Here is a 9167-nt window from a genome sequence, read left to right as displayed (position 1 = left end):
ACACATGCACATACACACACACACACATACACACACACACACACACACACACACACACACACACACATGCACATACACACACACACACACACACACACACATGCACATACACACACAAAACACACACTCACACAAACACACACACACACACACACACACACACACACACACACACACACACATGCACACACACACACTGTATGCTTCCTCTATTGTTCATTTGGTTTCTCTGGGAGACACCAGTATGCTCACAAGTCATTTGGTTCACAGAGATTAATTGAAGTCAGTGTTACAGTAAGTGAGAGAGCACCTCTGCACAGATGGGTGCTGCTCAGCCAGGCAGCTATAGCTATTCTAACCCGAGGGCTGTGTGTGTGTGTGTGTGTGTTTATTTTCTGCAAACAGACATATGGTCTTAATAAATTCATTTTGACAACATTCAAAGTAGAACTATTTACTGTAAGTAAATCCTTTTGGAATAATTTCTGTAACGTGTAAATTTAAAGTATACAAGATGGTGAGATTTACTCTGTTGCTAGCAGACAGTCTTGCTTCCAAATCCAGAGGCTGGGTACCTGTGTGTGAGACCCTTGGGCAGATGCCATTGTTCAGACAAGCAGTGCAGCAAAAGATGGATCATTCTGTCAGACAAAGCGTCAGCAACAACATGGCTGCCATCACACCCGAAACATGTCCCACTGCCACTCGCCCTCAGTGAAACCCTAGCTCACGTTTCTGCAAAGCACTGTGGTCTCTCTCTCTCTCTCCTTCTTTCTCATTCCCTCTCTTTCTAAAGCGTACATACACAAGCCCACACACACAGTGCCTCGCATTCACATTTGCTCCCTCTCGCTTTTTTATTTATTGTGTTTTTCTGTCTACCTGTTTCCTGTTCTCACACATGGCCTTGGTCTGACTGGCCAGCGGCGCACTGGGCTGTATGGTGTGCCATTGATTTTTCTCCCCCCTCTTTCTTCGCACTGGGATTTTGAAGAATCATAGCACCATGGAAACAAAGAAGAGCGTTCTGTGACAGCCAAGGAAAATAGGCTTTCATTTAGACTGTGGCAAATGATGGCTCTCTGCTGACAATGGGATGGTTAATCACAATCTAATGCTCCCATGCTCAGTCAGGTGAGGTGAAGGCATAACAAACCAGCCCAAAAAGTTAAAAGCAAATCCTTTCATGATAGTTTTCCTGTGGCTTTTCTATAGGCCGCTGAAAATCACAAGGAATCGTTAAGAGACGGCATGCAAGGAACGAAAGGAAATGAAAGACATGCTGAAAATGAAGACCAAGAAGGAACTGGACACGTGCAGATCATTAATGGACCTATGCACATAAAATCAAAAGTTGCAATTGAAACGCTACATTACTTGTCTACCCACAGTATTATTTAAATAGTGTTTGAGCCAGAAATTACTAAACAACCTTTATACCTATTTTCTCTGCTCCTTAATTTGACTTAACCTTGAGTTGGTATTTCTGCTGGAATTCAAACAAAAGAAATCTCCTTCGCCCTGGGATATCCTGGGAGAATGTAATGCATTAAATGGGGAAATAAGCACATAAATCCAAATTACCCTGTGGGTTAATGGTGCAGTTCATCCAGCTTTTAACTTTCCTGGGTTTGATTTTCAAGAGCAAATGAAAACAAATAAAAGCTTTCCCTCTTCGCTTCCACTGATTGTCTATTTGAGTAGATAGAAAAAAACACATCTTAGCCTCTCTTCAAAGCAAGACCTTAGTGATATTATGCCGTTTAGCTTGACTTGACGCTTTCGGGTGCAAATAATGATTACCTTTCTCTGCAGCAGAGTCTTTAACGTCTCCTCACTTGACAGACCCCTTGGGTGTCTTTGTTTTGGATGGGCTAGGAGTGAACGGAATTTCACGGCGAAATAATCAGGCGATCTCAATCAATAATGCCAGAGGACTGCACTGATTGCAGTAACACCATTCTTAAGATGTTAACCCCGGGTGTGTGAAAAGAGCAGTCGCTGTTCACGGCCATTCTTCCTGAGACACTAGAGACTTTGTCTTAATGTAAGAGGCTGCAGTAGTTACCGTCCTGTGGCCACATGTCTATTCACGGTAATAGCTAGCTGGTAAATGGTGTGACATCAGCTTGAGAACAATCAGGTGCATCTGCACATTTATGTTACCTTTGGAAGCACACAAAGTGTCCATAGTAGAATGAGCACAGTGTTGGCTTTTCATGGACTGCTTTTTTACCCAATTTTAGCTAATAGTACGCTGATATTAACTGCTATTGTTCTATTGTTGAAGCCTGTGACCGACTGATGGGAGAGGCTTTGTGTGCATGTGTTCATTGCGGCCTCTTTACCTCAAAGATATACTATAGCATTGATTCAATTTAGTGTAACATCTTTTTTATCAATATTTAAATCAAGTATGTATCAAAATCGATTGAGTCTCTCCAAAGCACAGAGCATTTCAGATTGCCAGACCTCTCAGTGTAATTCATATCCATGTCAGTATCCTGAGTTAATTCTTATTGAATTGTTGCTGTAATCTGAATACTTTCAGTTGGGGGCTTGGTGTACACCAATTCAATAAGAGAGTGCCTCGTACAAGTTATGAGCTGTGATTGACAGCTTAACTCAGAGCTGAAAGAAGAGGAATATTGGAGATGATCTTTGGGATGCGGAATCTTTTGACTGGATTAATGTTACAAGGCCCGAGTGTTAATATTCTCTACATGCAAAACAATGTAAGAAAAGATTTTGGGAAGCCTGCATTGATGATGCAACGATAACAATATTCAGTGGGTGCAGTACTAAATGTGAGGTTCCTGTTTTTTGCACGGAATGGCTCAAAACCCAAATTTGCACTTGGACACACTCACAGCCAAATGTCCCATCTGGTAACATTTCCACATCTCTTGGAAAGAAATCAATAGCAATAATTTTCTTGGTTCTCTCTCACACACACACACACACACACACACACACACACACACACACACAAACGAACTCACAGCCATTCTGTCCATCCTGCTGTTTTCTTTGTCCGTGATGCTTTTTTTGGTGATGGCTACGTGGCTTCTAGTCATTATCACCAACATGCGAGAGACATGTTTGGACAGTTTAACCAGATAAAAAGATACATTTATTCACCAAGCATTCACTCTCATGTTCTGCCTCCAATAGCAGTCTGATATGCACACCTCCATGCAGAGGCAACAGAGCAGGAACAATGTAGACTTGTTTGTCAGCCTGCTTCTGCCTACTGTTTTTCTGCATCCATTGTTATTTACAGTGATGAGAAGCTGCTTGGGAATCCATTTTTACCGCTGAAGTGGAGCCTCCATTTTAGATCCCAGCTAAGGACTGTGGCACTCGTTTGAGCCGTTGTTGACATTCATTGATGGTGGAGTTAAATTATTGGTTTATTAATTCATTTTGTACTCAGGTTTTTTAACTGTTATTATAAAGCATTTTTTTTTTCTATTATGTGTTTATTGCATTTGTGTGTCCGTTTTTTTTTTAATTATTTGTTTAATTATTATAGATTTTTTTGTTTATTTTTTCTATCAAATTCTGCTCTGCTGTCCATAGATTTTTTTATTTTCAATTTATACACATTGTGTAAGCAATGAGAAGCATCTATTGATTTTTCAGTGTGAATGACACTTTTTTCAAGTAAGTTCATCAATCAGTCAGTCCCCTATCACTTTAATCCATCTGCTTAGTTAAAAACGTTTGTGTTTCCCTGAGCATATGCAAATCTTTGAGTACCACTGTGTGTGCAGGCATGTGTCAGTATCTGTGTGTGTGTGTGTGTGTGTGTGTGTGTGTGTGTGTGTGTGTGTGTGTGTGTGTGTGTGTGTGTGTATGTGTGTGTGTGTGTGTGTGTGTGTGTGTGTGTGTGTGTGTGTGTGTGTGTGTGTGTGTGTGTGAGAGAGAGAGAAAGAGAATAAGAGAAAGATAGAAAAAAAACAGGGGACTCTCTCTCTCTCTCTCTCTCTCTGCGTATGTCTATGTGCATCGCTTTCTGATAAGCTTTTTTTCTGACCAAACAGAGAATGGAGTGGTAATGGCACTAATGGGAGGATTTTTGAAGACCTCCACGGAATGCTGCACATTATCATTGCTTGGTGAAACTCTATCTGTGTATGAAGCACTAGAAGCTGTTGTCTAGGTCAAAAAGTTGTTTTAATGTTCAACTTGCATGGTTAAATGAAGGCAAACACCGCAGAACAACAATACAACAGCAACAATCACATACGCACACACACCCAGACAGAGAGAGAGAGAGAGAGAGAGAGAGAGAGAGGGAGAGACATCATGATCCGGTTAATTCAATATTATTGTGACACAAATAAGTTAGGCTAAATTGTTTTCGTTTGAACCTAAACACTGAATATCTGAACACTATTGCATAACATAAGTAACATTAATAGGCTTGATCTGAGACAAGAAGCATGTGTGGCGTGGTGTGTGTGTGTGTGTGTGTTTGTGTGTGTGTGAATGGGGGGGGTGAAGGTGTGTGTGCATAGGCATCTGTGTGCATGTGCACAGTATCTGTGTACTGTGTATAGCATTCGTGCCTGCTTGTCTGTTATGCTTATTACCACTATGCATTTTATTGGTGTGTCAGCAAATGTGCGTTGATCTAACTGTAGTTAAACTGGGCACTTTGCCACCACCTCCTATCCCCGTTGCATCAAAAGGCTATTCTGAGAGCCATCAGCACTGCCAAAACTGCCTTGCACTCTGAATTAAACATCCCTTCCGCTTCCACTTACACAAATGAAGCAAGCCAGGCCCCTTTACAATATCATAAGCCAGCAAAACGTTCAAATGACCAAACTTCCTCTTGCCTTAACAACTTGGAGCTGCCGTTGCAGAGCTGTTAAGGTCTCAGTTTCATGAAAGCTAAACATAGAGCTAGCAATGAGCCCTTGGTGGCATTTCCTGAAAACCTTCTTAATACTATTGCCATCCATTAGTTCTTAAGAACTACCTTAATGAGGCTATTAATGTTTGGAAGTGTTTTTCAAAACATTCTTAGCTAAGTATGGCTTCTGTAAGTGATTTGTAAGGTTGGTCTGGACCACTCTTAAGTAACATAAAACACAGTAATTAATATACATTTAAAATATAATATAAATAAAAATGTTGTTTTAGTGTCTCAACATATGCACTTATTGTCATGTTTTGTGCTTCATTAAATAAAAGAAAAAATACTGATCAGTAAAATTAATTAGTCATTAATTGTTATCCCTACATATGTCATATTTGGGAAGTTATTCAGTTCTGAAATTTATTATAAATGTTCTGATTAAAAATATGATGCTTCTTATAAATGTGTAATGAGCGATCATGCACATCACAAATCTCAAGCATGCTCAAACTTCGGTGAATGACAACAATCACAGTTCGGGAAACACCTAAAAAAGTGAGCAACTTTAGCATGGCACACCTTTAGAGTCTTTGTGAAACGTGAAGAGACAATATGGGAAACCACAGCTTTGGTTGCCCTCTGCCTCTCAACAACTGACTTATTTAGCTGCGTATCATTCTGCATTAAAGCAACTGATAATGCTTTTTTTATTTGTTTGTGTCATGAAGTAGTGATATAGAACTGCATAACATAGCTAAGAACAAGACAGTATACATTCTATTGATGAATAGAAGGTTTATGACAGAAAAAACAAATATACAAAAAATATGATAAGACAGTAATGTGATGTCTGACAAAGACAAAATAGTCTCGATATACACATAAAATGAATTTTGGCCATAGTCAAGTTTGGACATGATAGTCAGTGTGTGTGTGTGTTTGAATTGTCCCTGACCAGCATGTGCTGTGGTGGATGCTGACCTTTGACATTGAGCACAAAGATCACACAGCAGCAGGATGACCAGCTGTCCATTTCCATTTCAAAGATGCAATCAAAAGGTCAGTTGATGCCTAAGCCTGCAATAGGTGTTGTTTATGTATCGTTCCTATATTTTTGTTTTGTTTTTCTCCAGGTTATACATTTATCCCAGAAAACGCCATCAATTCATTTTCCCGGGCGCAACCACTGGTCTAATGGAAAACTCTTGGCTGAGTGTGGAAATGTGAGACATGATTGAGTAATGAGCAGCCATTTGGTGTCTGGCTATCAGTGGCCAGCCTTCTCCCCGATAAATCACCGCAAGGACTCTCCCCTTAGCACTGAGACAACGGGGGGTGGATGGGAGTGTGGGGTGGTGCATGCAACTCTCTTACTGCAAATTATTTCTTATCACATGTGGAATGGCAGTGCTTGGCTCCAATAAATACTTCAGATTACTGTATACCCACGTGCTGTGGCCATGGCATGATGAGCCATTCTATGATTTAATTCTTGCTCTATGGCTCAGGCTGCCAACTCCATTTATTTCATTTCATCTCTCTCTCTCTCTCTCTCTCTCTCTCTCTCTCTCTCTGTCTCTCTCTCTCTCTCTCTCTCTCTCTCTCTCTGTCTCTCTCTCTCTCTCTCTCTCTCTCTCTCTCTCTCTCTCTCTCTCTCTCTGTCTCTCTGGTAGATTTGATTACTTGTGTTTTTCCTGCTGTATGACGGGAGACTCAGCTCATGTATTAGTATGGGTGGGATGGCAGTAGCAGTGTTCTCTGGTGGTCCATCTTCTAATAATCCCCTGCCCTGCACACAATCACATTCTTGAGCATTGTCAGGGATGCAACTTTCACAGGGACTGTAAAGGGATTGTACATGGTGTACGTAAATATTAACATGCTCTGTGTCTGTTTTTTTATGTTAACAAACGTAATACCACTATTAAACTACAAGACAAGCGAATTTAGTAACTGAGCTGAATACAATATGTAAAAAAAAAGTGTCTTTAGAGAGTTTTATGAGGCATGATGCTGTGCTATGTCCCCTGACTTTCCTCCTCAGACTGCTTGCTCCAGATGGCTCACCTGTCCACACAGGCCTCCACGCGGAGACAACAGAGCTCAGATTAAAAGGCAAGAGAGCAGATGATCAAGTGACATTTCATTGATAAGTCATGTCTTTGAAAATGCCATTGAAGATGCCGTTTCCACTTTTTGCGTCTGACTTTTAGTTGTGATACTGACGAACTGAGTAGAGGAGGGAGCCATTCAGATGTGATCACACTCACATCACTGCACAAAGAGTAAGACAAATATCAGTGCTGGTCAGATTTTCTGACTGTCATTCATCTAAAAAATGATCGTTTTAAAAGATGTATCTTTCACTTTAAACTTACTGGAGACTCTGCTTCAACCTAGCCTGGGTGTTCCCATGCTGCCTTATGCACGTGATTTTATTCACGCTGCTAGGCAGCCTGGATTCCATGGAGCAAATTTTCGCTTCAGTTAGGGGACCAATCACAGAACGGAGGGAGGGCAGCAAGACGATGACGACACACCGAAGCTGTTATGAGCTACGTACAGACGCATTTGATAGACATTTGTAGCGCCCAATAAACGGCTCTGGGCATTCGTAAAGCAGCCGTGGCCTACTGGTTAGCGCTTCGGACTTGTAACTGGAGGGTTGCCGGTTCGAACCCCAACCAGTAGGCACGGCTGAAGTGCCCTTGAGCAAGGCACCTAACCCCTCACTGCTCCCCGAGCGCCGCTGTTGTTGCAGGCAGCTCACTGCGCTGGGATTAGGGTGTGCTTCACCTCACTGTGTGTTCAATGTGTGCTGAGTGTGTTTTACTAATTCACGGATTGGGATAAATGCATAGACCAAATTTCCCTTACGGGATCAAAAGAGTATATATACTTACTACTTAAACCACGTTTCAAATACGAGAAAATGAATGTCTACTTCCCAGACCCCATCTCTTAATGAGATGAGGTCTGACGTTAACCAGGCTAGCTTCAACCTCAAACTGATCTTGAATCAGTTTAGACCTCTCTTTGCCTCTCCTCTCTCATATAAGATGTTACTCTCACTCTACGCGTTTGGTGAAGAGCATGAGGGCCTGTTTCGTTGACTTGAATGAGCCCCGACTCATGTTGGAATGTCCAGGGGTGGTGTCAGCACTGCATGGCTCTTGGGCTATCCATTCCATCTGCCCCTGGCTATTAGCAGAACACTTTTAGTGTGAGGGCCACTGCCAACAAGACAGAGCACCTCAGGGAGGCTCTGCAGAGGCCTTGTGGGGCCAGGAAATAGATGGGCCACATTCCACCACGGCCCCTCTGTTAGTGTGGTACTTTATCGACTACATCATGATAAATAATAATCACTTTTTCCGGCCGCTCATATGTTCCACTTTGGGGAGTTGGAGATGCTGCACTGTAGCAGTGCTAGGCGTAGCCCCAGGTGGGCTAGCAGAAAGAGAAGAGACAGGGTTGGGTGGCTACCATGACTGAAGTGGTGTGGTCAGCTCTGATGAGGGTAACCCAATATGTCTGTTGCACTTACATCCAGAAAAAAAAAAAGATCCTCAGCAAATGACATTTCTATGATCTCAGACACTGGATGATTGCTGATTCACTACATGGTATGGTCACCTGCCATGTTGCACCGCTGCTCTGGGCAGCCACCTTGGTGTCTGAGCCATGCTTGCTTGGCTAACTACAGCAGCACTGCCAATACGGCCAACAAGGATGGGCTGGGAGCTTCCACATAGTCGAGTCATAGCTCCATGTTATAACCTCATTCATTGGTCCCAACCCCATCACTCATATGAACCAACACTGAATATCAGACCTCTTCTTTTCTCTTCTTTGGTCGGCTATGTCAAAGTCCTTTTAGGCAAGTCCCTCCACTCGGCGGCCATATGGCAACGCTTTTTGGGCACTCGTTGGGCATTCATTTCGGCAGAAATGCGCGTGCGCAAGGCTTCACGACACCAATCTTGCTCCAGCTGCGAGACCACAACACATGATTGGCACGATGTCTTCACAACACACCATATGATTGGCTCAATGTATTCATATCACACCACATGATTGGCTCAATATATTCACATGTCGACGTTTTGCCGAGGAAGGGGTGCGATATGTGTAGTAACGGCCATATTGGCGTTACAAACTGGCCCCATGCATTTCTATGGAGTATTTTTTGAGTGCTGTGTCTCCTCATTATAAAGTCTCTGGCTATGTTCAACGAGATCAAAACCCGAGAACTATAAAAGTGTCATCCAAACCATTCTGACCATAAACCATCTTG

The sequence above is a fragment of the Alosa sapidissima genome, chromosome 14 (genome assembly GCF_018492685.1).
Source record: "Alosa sapidissima isolate fAloSap1 chromosome 14, fAloSap1.pri, whole genome shotgun sequence".
Taxonomy (NCBI): domain Eukaryota; kingdom Metazoa; phylum Chordata; class Actinopteri; order Clupeiformes; family Clupeidae; genus Alosa; species Alosa sapidissima.
The sequence above is the reverse complement of the archived record's forward strand: the minus strand, read 5'-3'. Positions refer to the sequence as shown.